This window comes from Onychostoma macrolepis, chromosome 04 (assembly GCF_012432095.1).
Source record: "Onychostoma macrolepis isolate SWU-2019 chromosome 04, ASM1243209v1, whole genome shotgun sequence".
Lineage (NCBI taxonomy): Eukaryota > Metazoa > Chordata > Actinopteri > Cypriniformes > Cyprinidae > Onychostoma > Onychostoma macrolepis.
In genome coordinates, this window is record NC_081158.1 from 26387360 (window position 1) to 26415090 (window position 27731).

General features: G+C 36.0%; 1 pseudogene; it reads right to left on the minus strand.

The window, feature by feature from the left end:
• Window positions 1-2090: 2090 nt before the first annotated feature.
• Window positions 2091-27395, minus strand: LOC131538527 (uncharacterized; annotated as a pseudogene).
• Window positions 27396-27731: the final 336 nt, after the last annotated feature.

Consider the following 27731-nt stretch of genomic DNA (forward strand, 5'->3'; position numbering starts at 1 on the left):
AATATACAATTATTAAATTATTATTATATTATTTATATTTCACCCTAAAAGTAAATATATATAATATAATATAATACATATAAAAACAAAATGTAACAACAACAATTTTATTATTACAATCCGTTTTTATTAAATTATATTATATTGTATTATATTATAATTTATAACCCAAATTCCAGAAATGTTGGGACGTTTTCTAAATTTGAATAAAATGAAAGCTAAAAGACTTTCAAATCACATGAGCCAATATTTTATTCACAATAGAACATAGATAACATAACAAATGTTTAAACTGAGAAATTTTACACTTTTATCCACTAAATGAGCTCATTTCAAATTTTATGCCTGGTACAGGTCTCCAAAAAGTTGCCAATTACTAAATGGGCCCAGGAATACTTCCAGAAACCACTGTCGGTAAACACAATCCGCCGTGCCATCTGCAGATGCCAACTAAAGCTATTTCATACAAAAAGGAAGCCATATGTGAACATGGTCCAGAAGCGCTGTCGTATCATGTGGGCCAAGGCTCATTTAAAATGGACTGTTTCAAAGTGGAAAAGTGTTCTATGGTCAGACGAGTCCAAATTTGACATTTGTGTTGGAAATCACTGAAGTCGTCTCCTCCAGGCTAAAGAGCAGGGAGACCTTCCAGCGTGTCATCAGCGTTCAGTTCAAAAGCCAGCATCTCTGATGGTATGGGGGTTCATGAATGCATACGGTATGGGCAGCTTGCATGTTTTGGAAGGCACTATGAATGCTGAAAGGTATATAAAGGTTTTAAAGCAACATATGCTCCCCTCCAGATGACATCTATTTCAGGGAAGGCCTTGTGTATTTCAGCAGGACAATGCAAAACCACATACTGCAGCTATTACAACAGCATGGCTTCGTAGTAGAAGAGTCCGGTGCTGAATTGACCTGTCTGCAGTCCAGATCTTTCACCAATAGAAAACATTTGGTGTATCATTAAACGAAAAATACGTCAAAGACGACCACGAACTCAGCAGCTGCTGGAAACCTATATCAGGCAAGAATGGGACCAAATTCCAACGCCAAAACTCCAGAAACTCATAAGCTCGATGCCCAGACATCTTCAAACTGTTCTGAAAAGAAGAGGATATGCTACACCATGGTAAACATGCCCCCGTCCCAAATATTTTGAGACCTGTAGCAGGCATCAAATTTGAAATGAGCTCATTATGTGCATAAAATTGTAAAATTTCTCAGTTTAAAGAAACTGTTATGTTATCTATGTTCTATTGTGAATAAAATATTGGCTCATGTGATTTGAAAGTCTTTTAGTTTTCATTTTATTCAAATTTAAAAAACGTCCCAACATTTCCGGAATTCGGGTTGTATATTATATTATATTAGTATTATTTACAATAAAACATGTATTATTTAATTTTTAATATTAAATATTAAAATGTAAAATTATTAAATTATTGTTGTTGTTATTATATGATTTGTAATACCGTTTTATAATAATACTAATAATACTAATAATAATATCATTATTATGTCTATTTTTTGCACATTCCTTTATATTTTGGGATGAAATACAACTGGGGCAGGTTTCTTAATAATCACTTTTGTATTTGTATGTGTGTACTTGCGTTTTTGGACATATAAATCAATATAAAATTCATATAACTGATATTAAAAATTAGTATTAGGGATACGGTTTGTCTATAATTCTAAGTTGTTTTATTATAAGTACCTTAAATATATATTGAATAGAAAATCACACAAGTCTATGGTATATCTTCACATAGCAATCATATGTCTGCACCAGCTGTTCCTCCATAATGCCAAAGCTTAAGTTGATTACTGTTGTGCATGATACCTCTCAAGTAAACAAACATGACAGTGTTTCTCTCCCATTTCTTCATCTTCCTCTCTATTTTCTGTTACCTGTGTATTCAGCACAGTGAATCTGATCTCTATCAGAGGTGTGGTTAAAAGCCAACACACTCTGCATTTAAGCAGCCTTATTTAAGCTTATCCAACAGAGAGAGCTGTAGGATCGGGGTCAGATTTGTCACACTCCAGCAGGCCCCTCTCTGGGTTTAAAGGAGATATTCAGAGATTCACATGTACTTCCGTCTGGTTAGGTGCTTCCAGCTGGTCGTGATCTCCTCTTCATCCTCGGTGGCCAGGCGGTGCTCCACGTCTGTTCTTGCGATAAGACCCCACTTCCATTGTCTCTTCCTTCCTCCCCGGACACTCTTTTATCCACAACTCAGCCATATAAGCTCAAACACATAAGCTTCCACTAAAAGCTAAACTTTATCACATTGAGGATTTACATACAAAAGAGGCCCTTTATGTTGAAGTTAAGCAGAAGGTGACAATATGCACAGTCAGCAGGGGCTTGAAGTGGCGTGTGGCGTCTCTCCTGAGAGAAAGTAAAACAGCAGGAGGTGCATTAAGCTGGATTTTAAGGGCCCAGAAGCAGTAGTGCTCACTAAATTCATTTGAAACTCTCTCTCCGGGACAGACCAGCTAGCAGAGGTCCAATCAATACTCTACATAAGCGTCCTGATAGGGATAGGAACAATGACTTTGGGTCCTGTGGATCTGGCTAAAACAGATCTATAGGACCAATCCAAACAAATCCAAACACACAGACACAGCTCTATACTACCAGGCGGGCCATTTCTGCAGTAAACAGGCCAATAAAACTTTTACTAGCCTTGTTCCCCAGGGCGATGTAGCATCTAAAAGATACAATGACCTATCTGACACATTTGTGATCCAATTTTACCGCCATCATGGACCACAGTAATGGTTGAGGAGCGTGTAACATGGTTGTGGTGAGCACTCCTCCATATAATATGGTCAATACAAAGCTGGTTTTGAGCCTTCATACAACCATTTGGTTGTACACTTTTTATCTCATTAATCTAATAAAATATGTTGAAGTGCATCCCTTTGGTACTAAAGCTTCCTATTGAAAAGATTATTCAGAATTAAAATAGCTGCTGTGGAAAAATATTAGAAGAACATCAAATAATCTACAAAACATAAATTAAACAGATGAATTAAAAACCAGATCAGCATGGGCAAAACAATTGAAATGTTAGTTTTTAATTCACTTGTAATTTATATAATAAAATATATTATTGCTAGACTTTCTCCATTTTGGATTTAATTAGGTATGAGGCCAACCATTTTTGTTTGCATTGACTTTTTTGGCTCTACGCACCTGAAGCAATTTGATATTTACTCTGTTGGAGCGCAACAATCTCTTCTAGTACATAAGAACACAAAAATAGGAATTATTTATTTACATGCATATATATAAAATCACATCCTATTAAAGGCATAGTTCTTAAAATTCTGTCATTAATTACTCACCCTCATGTCATTCCAAACCAGTAAGACATTCTAAGTAATGCTATAAAGAATACTTTTTGTGCGCAAAGAAAACAAAATAGCAACTTTATTCAACAATTTCTTCTCTTCCGTGTCAGTCTTCGATGCACATTCACGGGAGAACCACGACATAAAAAGTCCACCTCTTTTACTTCATCATCTGTATATTCTGGTTAAAATAAGTAAGGCTGGGCAAAAAATTGCAAGTCATCCTTTCTTTCAAAATCTTCAGATATGTTTACGAAGTCTTTTTATGTACAGCGTGCATTTTCCTTTGCTTGTAAACAAGGCGCAGCGCATCTGGGTTCTACGTCAGAACGTCGGCTCCAGCAGCTCCACGCATATGCATCGTGACTCTCATGAACGCGTGGTGGAGACTTACATGGAAGAGAAGAAATTGTTGAATAAAGTCATTATTTTTGTTTTCTTTGCACACAAAAAGTATTCTCGTAGCTTCATAACATTACGATTGAACCACTGATGTCACATGGACTATTTTATTGATGTCCTTACTACCTTTCTGGGCCTTGAACGTGGTAGTTCCCTTGCTATTTATGCAGGGTCAGAAAGCTCTCGATATCAAAAAATATCTTAATTTGTGTTCTGAAGATGAACAAAGGTCTTACGGGTTTGGAAAGACATGAGGGTGAGTGATTGATGACAGACATAAAATTGTATATATTTAATACTACATATATATACATACCAGAAAACAAAATCTGGGAATTTGAAAGCAAATTACATTATACAAAGGATATGTATTTCTATATATACTTCATCCCTTTATCTCTAATATATCTATACATATAAAGAACTGGCCACAAGGCTGTGACATTGAATGAAGCTTGACCTGAGGTCAGGAAGCCGTTTGAGCTCATGGCCCTCTTCAATATGCTAATAGTATGGTGTGGTACACTATCAGCTTACAGGCCCATCCGCAGCCTCGCTGAATGCACACACACACACTTCACCTCAGGGACAGCACACAAAATCATTCAATAAAACCAGACACTTCTGCAGAGAAAGACCCTATTGAAAGGTTTTCATGCCGCAAACAATAGCAGCTAAAGGAGAGAGCCAAGCAGCAAAAGCGAATGTGGCCCTGGGGAATTATTTCTCATTTACAGATAACCACATAAAAGCACCAGACTCAAAATCTGAGTTAAAAAACAAAACAAAAAAAAACGAAATCATAGTAAAAATGCAGGATTCGAAAAAGGAGTGCTCAATATTTTAAAGCTACGCAAATATGCTAATGCTTTCTGGGAATCGCTTAACCTTAAAAATTACAACCTCCTTCTTCGGATATTAAATATTACAACTCAATATATTTGGAGAATCAGCCAAGTCTTCTCCAATAATCATGCACTTTACTATAGAGTTTCACGGATACCACGCCGGGTAAAGTGCGACTCATTTTATTGGAAAAGCAACAAACGCGCCATAAAACAAAACAACTTTATTACCAGTCTGAGAGCCTTCAACCCGAACGAATGTGAAGTTTCGCTAAGAACCCTGTAAAATAAACAACAGTGGCAATCTTTAAAGAACACCCCATAAGCTCTAACTAGCAGGCCCATCTCCAAGACTGAACGTCGATTTTTGAATAGGGCCGAGAAAAATCCTCATGCATGGAAATCCACTTGATGGAGTGCTGGCTGTTATGATTTTTCTTTCTCTCTCCCTCTTCAAAATTGTTCCCTCATCCTTGTTGCGGTTGTCATAGCAACCCTGCTGTATGACGGAGTTGGTGACAGAGAGGTGGAGAGGTGAGATTTATCTCAGAAATGGGCTGCGGAGCCGCAACGGTGCTCCTCGCGTTCGTTACACAAAGCATGAATGCGTTTATTTAAAACAGGCCTGACAGATGACATATGCCTATATGGCCACGTCTTCACATGCCATAGATGGACGGAGCGCTTGATGAACGGAGCAGCTTTTATCCTTCTGAAAGCGCGTATAGAGGTTGACTGATCCAGAGACGGCAGAATAAAGGCTGTAAGTGACAGTTGTTTTATCTCCGAGGTGCCGATTGCTCCTCGCTTTATTGTCATTGAGACAGATTTCATTGTGCACGTGCCATCAACAACAGTCCACTTAATAAAAAGTGTGCTGTGCATCTGTACTTGTTGTTATTGTGCACCTAATACATCACAGACACAGAGGAATAGTTCACCAACAAAAATTGTATCATGTAGATCTAATGACTAATGAAACCCAATAACAACTTAAACCCACTGTATTTTATTTATATTATACAGTATTTAGCTTAATTTAAGAACTCAACTTTTTTGAACATCACTTTATAAATTAAAACAAATAAATTAATTAAATAAATAAATAACTTTTTATAATAATATAACATGTAAATTGTATTTATTATATCATTAGCCTAATATTTTAAATGCGGACCATACTTCCTCAAGACAATTGAATAAATATATAAATAAACTGTATATTATATAGTTATAATTACATTATTATCGTAATTTGAATGAGAACCCTACTTTCTCATAGTTCTAACATACACCGTCGAGTGCTACTTGGACACGTCATCAGTGAAGAACCCGAGGTCAACAGGTGTTTCGGGTCTTTAATTAACAGACACCCTTGCCCGGGCGACCCTGCCGGGGGTGATCAGTCCCCGGCCTGTGTCCAAGTGGCATGCTACTCCACGAATCCCCCCTCTGGATCCATAGCCATCGTGAGGCTTTTTCGGCAGCCTGAGAGATGTTCTTTATGGCTCGTCTGCACAGTTGACCTTTAACTCCAAGGAGTTTGAGTGTTCTGAGCAACGACTGTCCAACAAAGCCTAGACAACCAACCTCCACTGGCTCACTGCGTGCTTTCCAGCCACCGCTCCTGCACTCCTCCACCAACTCCGCATACTTAGCTCTCTTACGCTCATTTGCCTCCTCCAATCTGTCTTCCCAGGGGACAGTAAGCTCCACTATGACCACCTTCCTGGTCGACTCCGATGTTATCACCATGTCTGGGCGGAGTGAAGTGGGCGTGATGTAATTCGGGAACTTGAGCTGCCTTCCCAGGTCCACCTGAAGGTGCCAGTCTCTTGCATTGGCAAGGAGCCCACCTGGGGAGCGTGGCTGCTGTTGTGCCTTCTCCCCAGCTCTGACAAAGGAGATGGTTCGCTTGGAGGGATGCTGACTCTTATTACTCTGAATCGCTGCGGTGATTGTATCTGCCAAAGCCCTGAGGACCTGATCATGGCGCCAGCGGTACCGCCCATCCCCCAAAGCCTTTGGACAGCAGCTGAGGATATGCTCCAGTGTGCCGCTCCTTTGGCACAGTTGGCATGCTGGTGAATCTACCAAGCCCCAGCGATGTAGGTTGGATGGACTGGTAGAAGGTCATACACCGAACTGATGAGGAACTTGATGCGCAGTGGTTCAGAGCTCCACAAATCTGCCCAGGTGATCTTGCGCTGCTCGGCGTTCTCCCACCTAGTCCAAGCGCCTTGCTGTCGCATACCGACCATCTTGGTCAGGCGATCTTCCGCCACCTCTGCCCGCACCTCATTCTGCACCAACTGACGCTTCTCCCTCCCTCTTGCTTTGTCATAGCGTGGCTTAGAAAAACTGCCCAGGCCTGCACGACCCACCGCCACGTTGCCAACCAAGACGCCATGCCTCAGACGCACCTCTGCTCTGTCCACCGCTTTTTGTGCTTGCCACTTCCTTCCCGTCTTAACGCAGATTCCAGCTGAGGAGACTTTGGCATCCGAGGAATCTCGATACATCAAGACCTCCCGGGTACGCGTGACCTTGAACTCCTCGGACAAGCTACTGATGGGAAGCTGCAGCTTGGTGGACTGACCATAGAGGGCGATGCTACTTAGGGACCGTGGGAGCCCTAACCACCTCCTGAGGAACTGGCTGATGGTTCTCTCCAGTGCTTCTACCGTTGTCATGGGTACCTCGTATACGAGAAGGGGCCAAAGAAGCCTCGGCAGGATTCCGTGCTGGTACATCCAGGTTTTATACTTTCCTGGGAGCCCTGACTCGCCATGTCGTTCCTGGTTTGTTGGAGAGCGGCTGAGGCCTTCAGGGAGCTGTCAAAGATCTTCCCCAAGCTCTTGACTGGTCTTTCTGTTACTGATGGAATTTGTGACCCCTCCAGGGTAAAGCGGAACCGGTCGGCCACTTTGCCTTTCTTTAAGACCAGAGACCTGGATTTGGCTGGCTTAAAATAGAATAGTTTATAATGTAACAAACAAAAATAATAATAATAATTAATAAAAAACACAATTTGAATGTTGTATTATTAAAAGCTGTTATAATGTTAGGCTAAAGATTTTGAATGAAAAGCTCTCAAACTTAATTTGATAAATTGTATTGTAAATTATTTTTTAATTTTATTGTGAATAATAAATAAATAAATTGTATATTATACTTTTTTTTTTTTAAATTGTAATTACATTATTATCTTAATTTGAATGACAACCCTACATTCTCATAGATTAGTTTATAATATAACATAAATAAAATTAATTAATAAATAAACACAATTTAAATGTTATATTATTAAAAAGCTGTTATATTGTTAGCTTAAAAATTTTGAATGAGAAGCTTTAAATTTATAAATTTATAAGGTTTAAAATTATAAATTTATCTCAAACTTAAATTTATACATTTTATTGTACATTCATTTTTATCTTTATTGTAAATAAATTTAGTTTTATATTATACACTGTATGTATGTGTGTGTGTGTGTGTGTGTGTGTGTGTATACACACACACACACGTGGTCAGAATTGTTGGTACCCTTGGTAAATATGATCAAAGAAGGCTGTGAAAATAAATGTGCATTGTTAATCCTTTTGATCATTTATATTATTAAAAAAAAAAGAAATCTAAGCTTTCATTGGAGAATAAGAGTTTAAAATGGGGGGAAATATCATTATGAAATACTTTTTTTTTTCTTTCTCTCAAATACATGTTGGACACAAATATTGGCACCCCTAGAAATTCTTCTGAAATATATTCCCATTCATATTCACAATTTTGAGCACACCAGCGTGATTATGAACATGAAATTATCCAGCCATGGCTTCCTATTTCACAGGAATATAAATAGGAGGGAAAACAAAAAAAGGCCAAATTCCAAATTAATCACCCATCACAATGAGAAAAACCAAAGAATATATTTCAAATGTGCAGCAAAAGATAATTGAGCTTCACAAATTAGTGAAGTGGCTTTAAAATAAGAGCTAGAGCAGTGAAAATGCCCATTTCCACCATCAGGGCAATAATTAAGAATTTCCAATCAACAGAAAATGTTATGAAACTGCCTGGAAGAGGACGTGTGTCTATATCGTCCTAATGCACGGTCAGAAGGAGAGTTTGAGTGGTCCAAGAACCACAGCTGGAGAATTGCAGAAAAAGGTTGAGTTTCGGGGTCAGAAAACCTTTAAAAAAATTATCAAAAAGCACCTACATCACCACATGTCAAGAAAAGAAAATGCTTTCACCAGCATATTCAGTTATCAGACACGACTGGAACTTCAAATGGGACTGGCTTCTATGGTCAGATGAAACTAAAAAATGAGCTTTTTAGCAGAAAACACTCAAGATGGGTTTGGTGAACACAGGGATAAAAGTACCCCATGTGTACAATGAAATATACTGCTGTATTTTTGATGATGTGGGCCTATATTTCCTGAACATCTTGTTTAGACACATGGCATCATGGATTCTATCAAATACCAACAGATAAATATCAATAAGTGACTGACTCTGTTAGAAATCTTCTAATGGGCCATGTTTGGATCTCCCAACCGTACAATAATCCAAACACAAACCTCAAAAACAACACAAAAATGGGTCACTGAGCACAAAACCAAGCTTCTGCTATGGCCATTTCAGTTCAATGACCTGAACCCTATAGAAAATGAGTGGCGTGAACTGAAGAGAAGCACCACCAACATGGAGCTGAGAATCTAATGGGTCTGGAGTGATTCTGGATGAAGGAATGGTCTCCGATCTCTTGTCAGGTGTTCTCTAACCTCATCAGGCATTATAGGAGAAAACCCCTATACCATTTTGGCAAATGGAGGTTTCAAAGTATTGAATAAAAGGGTGCCGTTAATTGTGTCCAATGTGTATTAGAGAAAAACATTTATTTCATAATGATATTTCCTCCCATTTTAAATTCTTATTATCCAATGTAAATTGTATATATTAATTATTAATTATTTTTAACCATATTATATTATATTACTAATTTTACATATTACATACATAAGTACATTTTAAATTATTATTATTATTATTAATTATTTAAGTTATAATTATATATTAGCATAATTTTAGTGATAACTTTAACTTCTCAAATGTTACCACAGAATAGAATAGAATAGAATAGAATAGAATAGAATAGAATAGAATAGAATAGAATAGAATAGAATAGAATAGAATAGAATGCAAGCTTTTCAAAGCATAACTAAAGCTGATACAGCTGATATAAAGCCACTGGGCTAAAGTAAATCCCACAAGCTGAGGCATGTAATTCTTGCTTCATCTGTCCACTGTGCCCCAGATTTCCTGTTCACTTCAATGCCTGCACAGTGCTGCTGTATAACCTGACCAGAGCACAAGAGAAAATTATAATGAGACTTGTAATTGGGTAACAAAAGAAACCTCCTGTTAAAAACCTCAGGGAAAGTTATCAGTAAGGGGTGGATTTTTGAATGGACAAAAACCATCAGAGGGTTTTTACAGAGTATTACACTTCAGAGCCAGAGAATCACAATATCTATTTCATTTAGTTATGAAATGACCCCATATGGTCTGACGGGCTTTTCATGCTCATATTATCAGGGTTGCTGCAGGATTTTTAAGTTCAAATTTAAGACTTTTTAAGACCTTTTTTAAGACCTGCGCAAATACAATTAATACCATATGAGCAGGGTAGGGCAATGTCTATGGTAAACTGTAAAATGAATCTAAAAAGCACGATTTAAAGTTCAGATAGAAGTTTTCAGAAAACAAAAAGTTTTATCAAATTATACACTTCATATTTCAGCCTTTAAACCATTTTTTAACAAAAGTCAAAAGTATTAATTATATTAATTTAAACAATTATCAATAAATTATTATATTAATTAAATAACATACAATATATCAATAATGTAACATACATACAATTATCTCCTTATCGATCCACCAGTTCACATTTACAGCTCTGCGTGTTTGCAGGGTAAAAACATGGGTCGATTTTTGCATTGGTCTGAACAAAAACAACCCAATGTTCCTGCAATACTGGGACAGCACCATCTATTCCAACAGAGGAGACCTGATTCAAACACTCACAACATAGAATGTAAGCTTTTCAAAGCATAACTAAAGCTGATACAGCTGATATAAAGCCACTGGGCTAAAGCAAATCCCACAAGCGAACGGTTGTACTCACAACAACAGCCTTATTGAACATGCACATTCATTCTCTGCCAGCAGGAGGCGCTTTCGAACGGTTTCTGCGGTAACGGCAGAACTCAAAGCAGCAGCACCAGACTTTGAAACGTGAATGAAGAAAGAATGAAGGCTGGTACATTTTGCAGTAAAGAATTACCTAATTAGACAGGAAGGAGGCCTCTGATGCTCTTTGTATCACTTCCATACAGACATGACCTCGATTTTAATAACACATAAAAAGTGTAAGAAAAGCTTGCTTAATAGCTTAAATAAGACTTTCATTACTTCTACTATTGCTGCCTCTGAATTACTTACGACCCACAGAGTTCATGTTTAACCATGCACAAACCAACTATTCATTCACTGTATTCAAGGCTCTTACTGTAAAGACCTTCAGAAGAGTTACAGATGGCAAGCAATCACCCAGGTGGACAATGAGGCATGCAACCTCACAAAAGCTGTCACTGTAAGAGCAGGTCAGCTTCATGTTATCACACGGCTCAGTGCAGGCACATATCACAGTGCTATACTTTAACACATTTGTGAGCTATAGAACTGGGCTCACTCATGCACAGCATACTGCAAACCATTCAGCAACTGAGAGAGTAAATGCAGCGGACGGCTGTGTGGTATTTTGACTTTACGTCATCCTTTACCTTCAAAAACCTTCAGAGAATATCAATCTGGTTTAGTTACCCCCCTTAAATTTGCCTAAATATCTCTGTAGGCATTTCTGCAATTATTATTATTATTATTATTATTATTATTATTTGATGTTGTTGTTGTTACTTATTATAATAGTTTTATTTCATTATTAACGTATTAATTTATAGAATTGTATTTATTCACTTTAATTATTATTATTAATAATAATAAAATTGTAATTCTTAACTTTTATTATTATTATTATTATTATTATTATTATTATTATTAATATTATTATCATTGTATGTTCTTGGTTGTCCTTTCAAAATAATAAAAAACACATTTTACAGTAGTAATATGTATTATTCTAATAGTTTTATTTAATTTAATAAGAACTTATTAATTTATATAATTGTATTTATTAACTTTTATTATTATTAATAACAATAACAATAACATAATTATAACATATAATGATAATAATAATAATAATAATAATAATAAAATTGTAATTATTATTATTGTTGTTGTTGTTGTTGTTTGTTCTTGGTTGTCCTTTCAAAATAATAAAAACATATTTTACACATTTTAATTAACTTATTAATTTATACAATTTTATTTATTAAATTTGTATTGTTATTGCTATTATTATGATTATTAATACATTTTTAATTATTAACTTTTATTATTAACTTATTTTTTATTCTTGGTTGTCCTCTCAAAATAATAAAAACAAATTTTACAGTATTCATATTTCTTGTTCTAATAGTTAAATTCTTAGTTTTATTAACAGTTTTATTTTTATTTTAAAAAATAATTATAATAATACAATTTCAATTATTAACTTACTATTACTATTAATACAACAAATGTAAACTGCAGACATACTGTTCAGTAAAAATGATGATGTCAATGGCCCAGGTGTCTTGTTTCTTGAAATGCTGCATGCCATTTAGTTTTCACCAACACATTTCCAGAAAGATAATAATAATTGACATTACCAATGCAGTCCCATAAGGTTCATTTTACCCAGTCCAGTGCCTTATGAGAGCATTATAACCCTTCCTGTTCTTTGTGTCTAATTAAAAGCTGATTTATAGCAGAGCCGGAGACCTCACAGACCATAAGTCCCAGGGTCAGAGGCGGTCAGTGAGACGCCCATCAACCAGGAAGTGACTACCTCACTGATCTGGGAATGACACATGTAATAGAACAAAGAATTGTGGGATCAGGTGCATCGGCCTGAACTGTACATGGGTTTTTTTTGCACCTGCAGCCTGTAGCCCACCCCCTCGATTTGGTCCCAGGACAGCCATTTGCTCATTGGCCTGTTACGTCCAATAGCAGCTGCAGTAATTGGCTATTTCAGGGCCGTGAAGGTTGAGCTAGCAAGGGGAGAAAGGCCAAGCAAGCCAGCTGTCAGTAACAAACACAGCCCTCATTTATCAATTACCACTACCAACATGTGAGTGACATAATCGTGGTCTGGATGTTTGTCAGCTTGAACAACACCTATGAAAATCTAAGAAATGCACATATTTACTGTTGAACATACAGTATATATAGAAATAATACAAAAATAAAAAATGAGAAAATGTATCAATGATTCAATATATTATTAGTATTTATTTATTTGTTTGTTTGTGTGTGTGTGTGTCAATAATTCAATTCAATTTATATTAATAGTTTAACATTTTTTAAATAAATAAATCCCTGTTTTTCTCTCATAAAATTCAGACTCTAAGTGAGAGTTTTTTTAATTTAATCGACAATTTTATTTAATTTTTTTTAATTTTGAAAAATGAAGAAATAAAACAATAAATATATAACAATATATTTAAATAAATTATATCCCTTAATTTCTGGCATGGTTTTGCCTTCTTGTCTGCTTGAGCAGTTTGTCCCAGCTGACTGCTTCAACACAGCAAAAGCTGTTGTGCATGATAAAACATTCTTGATCTCCAAAAGGCACTGAGCTTTTAAATTTAATTTTCAGCCTTGGTGATAATGCCTTCATTTGTGTGTATCTCTGTGTGAGTGTATGTCTGTTGTGTAATGACACTAAGACTGTAGTCCTGGTGCTTGGTCAGATGATCAAAAGGCACAATTTTATGACTACTCCCACCGACTTCCAATACCTAATTACTAGGAGATGGAGGAAAAATACCATCTCAAAGAGTCCCCTAATTAAAATATTAGACTCTGAGGAATTAGGGTCTCCAGTGATGCCAAACAGATATATAGCTGCTTTAACATGTAAGATAGTGATTACAGCAGACGACAGAGTCCTGCTTTATTCTTTCTCTCATTAAAGACGATAATTGCCCCTCACATCAAATAAAAACAGACAGGGCAGTATCAGGGTGTAAGCATGTTTGATATTGTTACTTTTCTGGTGTAATTCTAACTGGACACATTTGTTAACAACATAGCAGAATCCATTACGGAAGGCTGGGTAAATTACGGAGGTCCGAATTGCAGTGGCAAAATAAATTTCAATTACTGTCTCCATTATCTAAAATTGGATTTCTCTGAAACCCGCAAACAAACACGAACACATGTATCCACCCACCCGAGCACACATAAAAACCACTGATGAACTAAACAAAAAAAAAAATGACTGAAAGGTCACCCAGAAGCTCTGAATCGTGACTTTGATGTGGCCAACAAAGTTGGTCGAAATCAAATGATTTGCATAAAGCATTAGCATCTTGCAATTCTTTGATGTTCAGGAAGAGTCCTTGGACCACAGCCTGTGTTGTGTTTGATTGTGAAGACTGCTGGTTTCTCTGCAATTTAGGGTTGTTTCCCAACCAGCTTTGTCCACTGATTATCTGCTGGGAAAGGACTGGATCTTGGAAAAATCAATTCAGAGAAATACAAACTAGCTCCAAAATTGCAAAAGTACATAGCAGTGAGTCCATAAGGGGAAAAAACGTATTTTGATCTGACATTTCAAATAGATGGACGGATGGATGGATGGATGGATGGATGCAAGATGGATGGATGGATGCAATATGGACGGACGGACAGACAGACAGACAGACAGATAGATAGATAGATAGATAGATACACTATATGGATATATGAATGATGGATGGATGATCGATACACTATAGATGGATAGGTAGACAGACAGATAAACTACAGATGTATGTATGTATGTATGTATGTATGGATGGATGGATGGATTGATCAATGAATAGATAGATACACATCCATGGATGATGGATGCATGCATGGATAGAGAGACACTATGGATGGATGGATGGATAAAAAGATACGATGGATGGATGGATAGATACACTATATGGATGGATGGATAGACAGACACACTATGGATGGATAGATGATAGATATATAAATTATATGGATGGATGGGTGGATAGATAAACTACAGATGAATGGATGGATCAACGAATAGATAGATACACTGGATGGATGGATAGACAGACACTACGGATGGATGGATAGACAGACAGACTCACTATGGATGGTAGATGATAGATAGATAGACTATATGGATGGATGGATAAATGGATGGATGGGTAGATAGATAAATCACAGACTGATGGATGGATGGATGGATGGATGGATGGATGGATGGATCAATGAATAGATAGATACACTGGATGGATGGATAGATAAATAGACAGACTATGGATGGACGAACAGATGGATGGATGGATGGATGGATGGAAGAATGGGTGGATGAATGGATGGACAGATGAGAGAGACACTATTTGAATGGATGGATGGATGGATGGATGGATAGATGGATGGTTGATGGATACACTATTGATAGATAGATAGATAGATAGATAGATAGATAGATAGATAGATAGATAGATAGATAGATAGATAGATAGATAGATAGATAGATAGATAGATAGATAGATAGATAGATAGATAGATAGATAGATAGATAGATAGATAGATAGATAGATAGATAGCCAGACAGACTATGGATGGATGGATGGATATTGGATAGATGTAAAATTACTAAAAAAAAGAGGAAAGTAAATGGAGACAAAGAGTCCAGAATGCTTCTCTTCAGAGAAAAAAATATCATGTTGTGGATTCTCAAAGGTGGGCAATCATGATTTCAGCTATACTAATGGCTCTTGAGTATTTTTGCTCTGGCGGTAATTGCAGGTGTGTGCTCATATTTACACAGGAAGACTCAGACATGAACCAGCAGGTGTAATTGTCCTGGTAACCAAAAGACCATCTCTTCCCTGCCTCAAAATTGATCTGGTGTATTATTTTTCAGGATGAATGGAAAAGACAGTTATTTAGACCAAACACAGATGCTTTTCTCTTTCACTATAATTATTTTGTCTTTAACTGATAAGGGAACAGACAATAAACTCACAATATATAAATGAGGTAGATGTTCACAAGGTGAACCCAAGAGTCCAGCAACAATTGATCTAGGACTGAAAGCCATCGCTTTTCAATACAACACCTCAACGATGGTTAGCCTGACTGCTAGTCTTCCCTAAAAGGCTATCTGGTTTGCCTCCTGAGAACAAACAAGAAGCTTCACCGGCACGTCACCTAAATGAAATGGTACAGCTTTAACCACACAAACACTAACTATCATTCACATGCTTGAGACAACATAGAGACTGAACCAAGTCCTACAGTAACATAAAATGGGAAGGAAACTGGGAAGGAAAGTGCTATCAATGTTATCAGAAAATTAGCATTGTTAGCATTAATAACAATAACTAAGGTTAAATGCCAATTGATATATTTCTGTAAAGCAGTAAAAGTAGTTTTTATTGGGACATTCTTCAGTGACATAAAAGTTTGTTTTGATATCACATACTGCTTGTATTAGCATGCAAAAATTAGCATCTAGCTAAATAAGGTGAAACACATTATTGCTTAAGGCAAGACACTAAAAAACACTGATCAATTTTAAGATTTCAGGTTATTTTGCTTCCATATATGCTTTCTTTCAGACTAGTGGAAAGAAAACATCCAAAATACACATTTAAGTGTTTATGTTATTACACTTTCATTACATTTTATTGCATCTATTTGCGTCAGTAGATACTGTATTTAAGTTCATTGCATCTTTTAAAGTCTGTTATATCCACTTCAGTAGCACTTACACCAAGATTTCCAGGTTTCTATCCATCCATCCATCCAAGGGGAGTTGATGAAAAGGAAATACACGGCATTGTTAACAATTGTAAGAATAAATATTCCACTGATTGTAATGATATTGACATGTTGTTAATAAAAAATATTGTAGAACATATAGTAAAACCATTTACACAGATTTGTAATCAGTCCTTTTTAACAGGAATATTCCCAAGTAATATGATAACACCTAAAGTCATTCCTATTTTTAAAAATGGAGATTGTCACTGTTTTTCCAACTACAGACCAATTTCTCTTCTTTCCCAGTTCTCGAAAATTTTTTAGAAAATATTTGTGCGTAGGCTAGATAATTTTATAGATAAACACAAATTATTGAGTGATCAACTGTATAGTTTTATAACAAACAGGTCGACCTCAGTGGCTGTGATGGAACTGGTAAGAGATCTCTTCTTCAATGGATAATAATGAATATACTGTGGGGGTGTTCCTAGATTTAAAAAAAGCTTTTGGCACTATTGATTATGGATTATTAATGAAACTGAAGAGATATGGTATAAGAGGAAAAGCTTTTGCTTGGATAAAAAGTTACCTCGATGACAAATATCAATTTGTACAAATGAATAATGTTAAATCAGATTTAATGAAAGTTACTTGTGGTGTTCTGCAAGGTTCGGTGCTAGGCCCCAAGTTGTTTATACTGTACATAGATGATATTTGTAAAGTGTCTAAACAAGTATTAAAAATGGTTTTGTTTGCTGATGATACTAATTTATATTGTTCTGGGAAAAGTTTGGAACAGCTTCTGAAAACAGTGGAAATCGAACTGAGGGTTTTCAAAAAATGGTTTGATGATAACAGACTCTCACTGAATTTAAGTAAAGCAAAGTTTATAATATTCAGTAATCGACAAAGTAACAATAAAGTGAAACTAATGATTAATAACGAGGAAATAAAAAGAGTGTATGAAAATAAATTTGTGGGTGTTATAATTGATCCTAAATTATGTTGGAAATCACACATTAATCATGTAAAAACAAAGATGTCCAAATCCATTGCAATATTAAATAGAATAAAACATATTTTGAATGAAAAAACTTTATATATATTGTATTGTGAGCTCATAGTTCCATACATTACTTACTGTGTGGAGGTGTGGGGTCACACATATAAATCCAATTTAAATTCAATATATATGTTGCAAAAGAAAGCAATTAGGATTGTTAAAAGGGTCGATTATTACGAACCAACAAATAAATTGTTTATTAATTTACATGCATTGAAATTTGTAGATTTAGTTGAATTATATACTTTACAGTTAATGTACAAAGTTTAGAATAATTTACTTCCAAATTGTATTCAGAGACTGTTCAAAATAAGAGAAAGTCAGTATAATTTAAGAGGACTGTATATGTTTAAAAAAGTAAGGGCAAGAACTATTGCAAAAAGTAGGTGCTTATCTGTTATAGGGGTAAATCTATGGAATAAATATGATAAGGAACTAAAAGTATGTAATTCACTTTGCCAATTTAAGAAAATGTATAAAAATAAGGTGATTAATAATTATATGACTCAGTATTAACAAATTGTGGTTGTACTGTTAAAGAATTGAAGTAATAGTTGGAGTGTGTATTTTTGTTATGTTTGTTTAGAATTATGTTTGTACATTTTGGGAAATGTTTTTGTAATATTGTTTATTTTGTATTATTTAACTTAGTGAAAAGTGTTGCCCATTCAGTTAACTATGTATAAAGGGTAGGCATAATAAGCAAGGCTTCTGCCTACACCTTTTTCGGTAACTATGTGTTTTTATTTACTTTGTGAAAAGCTGTCTGTGAGGACCGGAATAAAATTATTATTGATTGATTGATCTATATTTTTACAGAAAGGCTTGCTAATATATCATTTACCTCATTTATATAACACTTTATTTCTAAAACATGGTGAAAAAGTAAATCGGTATTTTCTTATTTATGGAAGGATAAAAAGATACCCTATCCTTAACTTTAATTCTAATATGTCAACAAGATATAAGCGGAAATCTATGCATATGAGTGCATATTGAATTAGATAATGCTTTATTTACTGACTTGAACTTTTCAGCAATTTGTGAGTTGTAGACAAACTTGCTAAGATTAGCTGGAACTGATTTAAACAGCCATAAAATAAAACAAAATGTGCTGAAACTATGGAAAGTAATCTGACCTTTTCATTCCTCCAGAGATATTTACTCTAATGGAGTGTTATGTTGCCTAAGCCAGAGACATCTGGTTTCATTAAACACACTGAGGCACTGAGCAATATAATTTTCACACAAAGCAAACACAATTTCGCTAAGAAAGTGAAGTGTTTACGCTGATTAAAGTCTGATAAATGTGAGCAATTCTAATGAGACTGAGTTACTGAGGAAAAACCCATGAGTCAGCTAAAAAGAGTATTTTGACCTTGTCATGGTCGTGGGGTTCTGGATACCAAGGGTGGAGTGGACCAGATGTTTATCTTCAGATCCAGATTCACCCCTAAATCCCAACAGGGTGTTCCTGGGTCACTCCTGGGTCAAAGGTCATTGGATAATCCACACACAAAATCTGCATATATTCAAGGGTTTGTGATTGGGATAGATGGAATGGGACGTGAGCATCTGTTACCTGATAGTTATATGTTTTAAAACAAGCCTAGAACATGCTATAAAACATGTATTTACATGCAATAAAGCTTTTTATTAACAGGCTTCCACCACATCTAAAGCTCAACCTTATGAATAAAATCAATTACATTATACACACACTCTATTATGAGCGTTCCCATATATCTCCAACGACTCACAGATAGGCATTATATTAAAGTGCGAGCACCGTAATGCATCATTGTCTGACATAATTAGCCTGACATGGACCTTGTGACCTCCACACAACATTCCCAAATACCATGAGGTTACCAGCATCTGGTATGTCCTATAGAAGTGTGCTAATAAGCAAAAGTAGTGTTATGCCAAAGTACAGCTGCACTATTTACATCCAATAGAAATAAATAATGCTTCGATACTTAAATGTGTGTCTTTAAGGGTGGTGTAAAAGCCAACTAGGGGTCATTCTCACCCCTCTCTGACAAAGTCATATCAGCAAATATCATTAGCATAGCTAGCAAAATGAGCCAATATGCTAAAACAGAGACACAGAGGAGTGGGGTGGCTGGGAGAATGTGTTTAGAGCTAATTTGAGTGGGGCTCGGACATAAAGGGACAAAGTTCACACAGATGAACAGCATAATCCATCAAATCCTAAATACTTTGGGGAATCTGACACATGCAGGCTTTTCAGACTGAATCTGTGTTATTAGCATTATTTATGTACTATTATAGCATTTATTAATATTTTGAATGAGCTTTTATTTAAAGATATTTTCAGCTTTCGTTTCGATTGAAATCTTTAGTGCTTTTGTCATTTTTATTAGTCTAAAATAAAATTAAAATAAAGTCTATTCTGTCATATTTCTACATAGCTTTTTTATATTTATTTAGTTTTATTTTATATACATTTTTTTTATTCGTGTTTAATAGTTTAACAATAACAACACTGGACTGAATGGCTTAAAATAAAATAACTAACATGTTATAATCTCATGAGTGTGTTTATATGAGATTATAAAACATATGTGCTATCCACTGTCTGAAATAATACTGCAAGCTTTATATTGTCATAAAAACAGTTATGGCAGAGAATATTATTTTGAAGTTTAGAGTGGTGATAATTGGCCATCTGATGCAACCAGATGTTTTGTCTTGATTTATATATCAAATAAACCTGGACATCTATATGTTGAAGCATTTGCACTTTATAGAGACAAGGCCTGCGTTAATGGAAAATGCTCGACTCACATTCATGCGCAGGGTCGCTCGCTCTCATTTTCTCTGAGTGATTAAGCTCAATTAACTCATCTCATTAAGGTTAATGATCTACTCCACCATTTTCCACTTCAAGTTCTTGGATGAAGGAGCAGCATAAAATGAAGATGACATACATTATCTTCTACCAAAGAGGGAACACATCATTTTCTCTCCAATTACTTGTGTATTGTTTATCTTAAATTATAGAATGTGCTTTAATCACTTGATTTGGTTGTGTCCGTTGCTCTGTTATTGAAGAAACATTGGTGGAATATTGTGTTTTCTTCAGTTGTGGCTGTGAAATGGGCCATTTCAGTCATTGTAGGTTTATAGGCTATGTTTGGAACAGCTAAATTTGCATACTCAGTATAGTAGTCACACTACTTGTACTATTTTTGCAGGATGTATCCAGGGCACAGTATGCAAATTTTCAGTATGCACGGAATGAAGGATGAGCTATAACAATTGCCGTAAAGTGCACTAATACTACAGAATTACAATAGTGCATCCCACAACGCAATGCGCTTGACTTGATCTTTTATTTCCAGTGTAAGGAATGAACCCTAAACGATTATTACATCTGTTTGACTCATTATTTAATTAGAATAAGAAATATTAAGACATTTTTATGCACATCTGGCCTATATTGTGTGAAAAGCGACAAGACATGCAGCAAAAATTTAAAATGTTTAAAAATGTATTAGTGTTTAATGTACCCTGTTTCACATACGGTTTCTTAAAATATACTAAGGCTGATTTTACTAAGGCTTTTATTTATATTCTATTTGGTAATAATAATAATAATAATAATAATATTTTATAATAGTAGAAATGCATTAAACTAGTATTCCTTTCCAAACACTGCCCTTAGCAAAATCCACCTATCCCAGCATGCACTTATGCATTCATCTCTATTCCACTGACGATCTCAGGCCCGGAAAAATCACCTATGCAACCATGAATACTTAAGATGAATATCTAATGCTTTCTGCAGCCCGTGGCTAAAAATAAATGTTACAGATTGCAAAAACATGAGTTATTGAGGAGCCGATTAGATTACTCTGCTTTCAAGGACATCGTTATTCTTCCCGCAAGCAGAGCAGGTGTTCCTAAAATGCATCCTGCCTCAGATCTAGGGAGATTTAGGAGTTTTCTTCTTCTTTGTAGTGAAATGGGTGAGAATATCTGATTAATTACAGGCAGGTCTACTGGGAAAGTGAAATTTTAATGCTCATTAACAGGGCATAATGGTGTAAAGGGCCTTACTATGTGCTAACCTGTGAGTTTGCGTATAATGCAAAAATAGTGAGGAACCTCTGTAATGATAGATATGAGCCGGAAAAAGCTCACAGCGTTTTATTAGCTAATCCTGAACAACATTCATCCGCCTCTATCTTGTCCCCATGGTCCCATCAGTCTTTCCACAGGGGTCGATTTCCTGCTATTTTTGCGTTCAGTTTGAACCGAAGATATCCTTCAAAAAGCCTCACATTATCTCTGGAGACTCCTCTGGAGCTGTCAGTGAAAAATACACACTTTGTTGCCAGACAAAAGAGCAGACGAGAGAGTGTTTCAGGGAGCATTTCTCTCTCTGCTGGGGAGACAGCAGAATGGTGAGGAGATTGTTACCTCCAGCACAGTCATGCTCACTAAAAAGTAAGAGAGGGAAAGAGAAGGGAAGTGTGTGAAAGAATGAGATTTCTGGGGGCACAATATACCCCCTGAATGTGAAACACTAGCTCGGTGCTGCTGATATTACAAAGTATCAGGGGTTCGATCCCCTACAAGGCTTGAAACCATCAGAGTAAGTCAAAACAAAAGGCTGGATCTTTAAAGTGCGTGTAGAAGCATCTATTCGTGTTTCAGCTGGGTTTTAGTAAACACAAAAATTAGTGAGGTCTCATCTGGTGTTAAAAAGACACATAGGTGCAGAGGTAACCATAGCAACCTTAGACTCGAGCACTTTTGTTAAGATCATTATCAGCTAGAGCATCGACAAAATATAAATACACTGTCATTGCTTATCACTTTATTATTGTGTTAACGAGTGTGTTGTGTCCTTAATGATGCACAATATACTATGCACTAATACTATACACTATGTACTCTACCAAATAGTGTATAAATGGTTATTTTATCATCCAGCTTCAGAGTCTGATAGGAAAACAAAGCTGTGACAGTTGAGAGCATGAAGTGTGCAGCATTGCAGTTAATTAATGCATCATCCAGGCATTTGAAGTGCACTTTTTATTTTTGGAATTTTCAGTATGAACACACTTATCACACTATTTATACTAAAAAAAAAAAATTAAAAAATTAAAAAAACAGAATAAAATAGTGCTTATGCATACAAATTGATACAAACCACTGATTACAATTCGATTTGACATTAGCACATTGCTAAACAACACAATACTTTAACAAGCATAAATACACACCGCACACAAATATAAAGTAACAGACTATTTCAAAATGATATTCAATGGAATGTAAGCATTGAAATCTCTCATGCACTTTGGGATTACACAAATTGTGAAGGACAAGTGCATATCTGCTATTTGGCGCAGGAGATCCAAAACAACCTGATAGCATGTTGCTAATAACAGCTAACAACAGAATGTTTTGACAAGCATAAATGTACACATATGAATCTAATGGACTCTTTTCACAGACTGTTGTTAACATCATAAATTTAGTTTATTTTAAGTTCAGTTTTTTTTTTTTTCTCTCATGTACATTTAGCAATATAGCTACTTTGTGTTTTCTTACCTTGGCATTAAATTACAGATAACAGTTAAACGCTGCTGTGTGAGTGTATAATACATAGGCTGAGGGGGTGATGGCCAATTTGACATCTCTTTTTCTTTTGACCAACATAATCAAACTCTCAATATTTTCCTCTTTTGGAAAGTCATAGAAATGGTATCACAGATTTTTATTTATTTTTTTCTTTTGATATTGGGGCAAATGGGAACACAAAATATACATTTGTTGCAGTTTCCATTCACTACTATAAATGTTTACCCAACTATGATGACTTCTGCTTCTGAGAACCACAGAAATGTGAAAAGAGTCCATATTAGGTGAAATACTCAATTTCAATTCAAAATTCAATGTAATATAAATTTTGTCTTTCATCCTCCATCATGGATACATTTTCTCAGTTGCAATGCATTCTGGGATCACCTAATCTGCAAAGGACATACGTACCAAAATTTACAAGGCAGTGTAATTACAGTCTATTCCTTCCTTTTGGAACAACCTCTGTGACAGAAGGGCCTGTGATGCCTAAAATGCTAATTTACCTTCAATCTGAAAAGTCTGGTTGATTAGGAACAAAGTCCTAATTGCAAAACTGCTAATCGTAAGACTCTAATCGTCTAATCTACCACATAACCTAATTTAAGTGACTCCAGACGGAGCGAGCAACTGGCGTAAAAGCTCTAAACCATTAGTAACAAAATGGACAAACAATTCTGTTTTAATTGAATTTATGCGCTTCAGAGTCACATCACATTCTCCTAATCGAACCCCAGCCAGTCTTCGTCTTCAGAGCGCGCCGTCTGCTTTTAAGAGACAGACAGCAAAGTCGAGACTGGAGCTAATTATGCATCCCTGTGTAAGGAATTCCTGCAGAATCAGTTTATTCGGAGGGGAATGTCTTCCCAGATGATTAATTAGGCACCAATGTGTGTGCGTCTTTGTGGATGAAATGGAAACTGATAAGATTCAAATCAAAGTCTGGATCTCACTGATAGTAAAGGCAGATATGCTCATATATATACTGCCTTTAGGTGTCTTGTCTTCAAACAAAGAACACCACAGACACGACACACCCAGCATCGTTAGACGGGGCTGTTGGGATTGCAGGATCTCGCCACAGTGCAGCTTATTAGTGCAGTCCACTATGTGGGCATATTTTAATGTCTTCTGCGGCAGATGAGGTTCAATAAAGGCTGCTTAGTCATTAAAAATGCATCCATCTCAATTAGGTGAAGAGTTTGGTGATTTCCCACACAATATCCATTACATCCACTCTATTCAAGACCATGGATGCTCACACACACCTCACCTCACTCTGCATGTGTGTTTTGGTGAGACAAGGTCTTCTCACATTAACTGATGATACACATGTGAAAAGCAATTCTGAGCTAAAGAAAGACTGAATAATTACAATGAAGGTTAAAGTTGCAATGAAATAAAGTAGTGACAGATCTTTTCTTCTGTATTGTGATGTACATCAGCATGGATAATCTGAAGGAAAAAGAAACATAGGGCGAGGACTTGGTTCTATCCATCGGTTGTTGACTGGATGGAGGCAGATTGACTGAATGTTTGCCATCAATTGTAAGAAAGAGACTGAGTTTATATGGTCTAAATGATTGAAGAAGTGCCGTGCACGTCACTAGAGAGAAGTCTGTTATTTCAGACGAAAGATTGAGGTGGGCATTAATTAAAAATTGCAGTAAAACATTAGATCATTTTCATGTGCACATTAAGGTTCTTTTAAAGAACAAAACTTAAGCCTGAACATCGTCTGTTACAGAAAATTTTATATTCATTTATTGTCCAGATTTTTTATAAAAAATGCAGTTCATGCACTTAATGACTTAAATACACCTTTTTCATAATAAGCATGTTTTTTCATTTCTGAATTCAAGTTTATTTTGATATTTTTAAGGGGCATAAAGTCAAAAATGTCAGAGTGATACATTGTCATTCTATAGTAATGCAGAAAAAACATGCAGGAAAATTTTTTTAATATCACGAGAAGACCCTCATGACCATGTGTCAAGGTCTTTTAAAATATCAGATAATTTGACCTGACATGGGAAGGTTAGTTCAGGTGATACAATGTCGCAAACTACAATTCAGCAGCTCAATAAATAAATAATAAAATAATAAAATAATAATAAAATAAAATAATAAAATAAAATAAAATAAAATAAAATAAAATAAAATAAAATAAAATAAAATAAAATAAAATAAAATAAAATAAAATAAAATAAAATAAAATAAAATAAAATAAAGAAATTAAAATAAAAATATAATTATATTTACAATTATACTGTATAATTAATATTTTGTGATACTTATAAAAAAAATAGCTTCTAATAAAAAAAAATATATATTTTCAAACTAATGATGAAGATGTGTATATTTTTCAAAATTATAAATGTCAACATTAAACTAGTGTTATAAAATTACCTTCTACCCTTGTCTGTGATTGTATGGGTTTAATAATAAACAGTTTAAAGAGGGTAAATAGAAATACTTTGTGTAAATACTTTAAAATCATCCAGAACGCTTTTTGCCTTATTATCGGATAGAAGAATGTGTGGTAACTGACAGAACTTAACTTGTCATAAACCCAGAACATCCCAGACCCAAACTTTGACACAGGGGGTGTCAGGCGTGACTGTAACACACACCTCAGCTCTTCTGGTGTGCCTGGACTCGTGACATCTCCACTGTCGATCTGTCTCCCTCACAAGCTGCTCTCAGATTGTCAGTCCTGTCATCTATCTTCCTGTCACTGTAGACGAGTGATGACACTTCTTGTGCACCACACCCCTCTCGCCTCTCTTTCTCCGTGTCAGAGGGGCTCTTAATAAGGTAAAATACTGCTGTAGAGAAGACTGCAGCAGTTAGTTGACAGTAAATGTTCAAAGGTTTGATATTTTTGAAAAAAAAAAAACAACAGGGTTTGAGAAAGAAGTTTTACAATTTACAGTGGGGGAAAAAAATTGTTGATCCCCTGCTGATTTTGTATGTTTGCCCACTGACAAAGAAATGGTTAGTCTATAATTTTAATGGTAGGTTTATTTGAACAGTGAGAGACAGAATAACAACAACAACAACAAAAAACAGAAAAATGCATTTCAAAAAAGTTATGAATAGATTTGCATTTTAATGAGTCAAATAAGTATTTGACCCTTTCGCAAAACATGACTTAGTAGTACTTGGTGGCAAAATCCTTGATGGCAATCACAGAGGTCAGACATTTCTTGTAGTTGGCCACCAGGCTTGCACACATCTCAGGAGGGATTTTGTCCCACACCTCTTTGCAGATCCTCTCCAAGTCATTAAGGTTTCGAGGCTGACGTTTGGCAACTCGAACCTTCAGCTCCCTCCACAGATTTTCTATGGGATTAAGGTCTGGAGACTGGCTACGCCACTCCAGGACCTTAATGTGCTTCTTCTTGAGCCACTCCTTTGTTGCCTTGGCCGTGTGTTTTGGGTCATTGTCATGCTGGAATACCCATCCACGACCCATTTTCAATGCCCTGGCTGGCTTCAATGCCCTGGTCCTGAAGGTACATGGCCCCGTCTATCGTCCCTTTGATGCGGTGCAGTTGTTCTGTCCCCTTAGCAGAAAAACACCCTCAAAGCATGTTTCCACCTCCATGTTTGACAGTGAGGATGGTGTTTTTGGGGTCATAGGCAGCATTCCTCCTCCTCCAAACACGGCGAGTTGAGTTGATGCCAAAGAGCTTGATTTTGGTCTCATCTGACCACAACACTTTCACCCAGTTCTCCTCTGAATCATTGGCAAACTTCAGATGGGCTGTACATGTGCTTTCTTGAGCAGGGGGGCCTTGCGGGCGCTGCAGGATTTCAGTCCTTCACGGCGTAGTGTGTTACCAATTGTTTTCTTGGTGACTATGGTCCCAGCTGCCTTGAGATAATTGACAAGATCCTCCCGTGTAGTTCTGGGCTGTTCTCATGATCACTGAAACTCCACGAGGTGAGATCTTGCATGGAGCCCCAGACCGAGGGAGATTGACAGTTATTTTGTGTTTCTTCCATTTGCGAATAATCGCACCAACTGTTGTCACCTTCTCACCGAGCTGCTTGGCGATGGTCTTGTAGCCCATTCCAGCCTTGTGTAGGTCTACAATCTTGTCCCTAACATCCTCGTACAGCTCTTTGGTCTTGGCCATGGTGGAGAGTTTAGAATCTGATTGATTGATTGCTTCTGTGGACAGGTGTCTTTTATACAGGTAACAAACTGAGATTAGGAGCACTACCTTTAAGAGAGTGCTTCTAATCTCAGCTCCTTACCTGTATAAAAGACACCTGGGAGCCAGATTGCTGATTGATAGGGGATCAAATACTTATTTCACTCATTAAAATGCAAATCAATTTATAACTTTTTTGAGTTGTGTTTATCTGGATTTTTTTGTTGTTATTCTGTCTCTCACTGTTCAAATAAACCTACCATTAAAATTATAGACTGATCATTTCTTTAACAGTGGGCAAACATACAAAATCAGCAG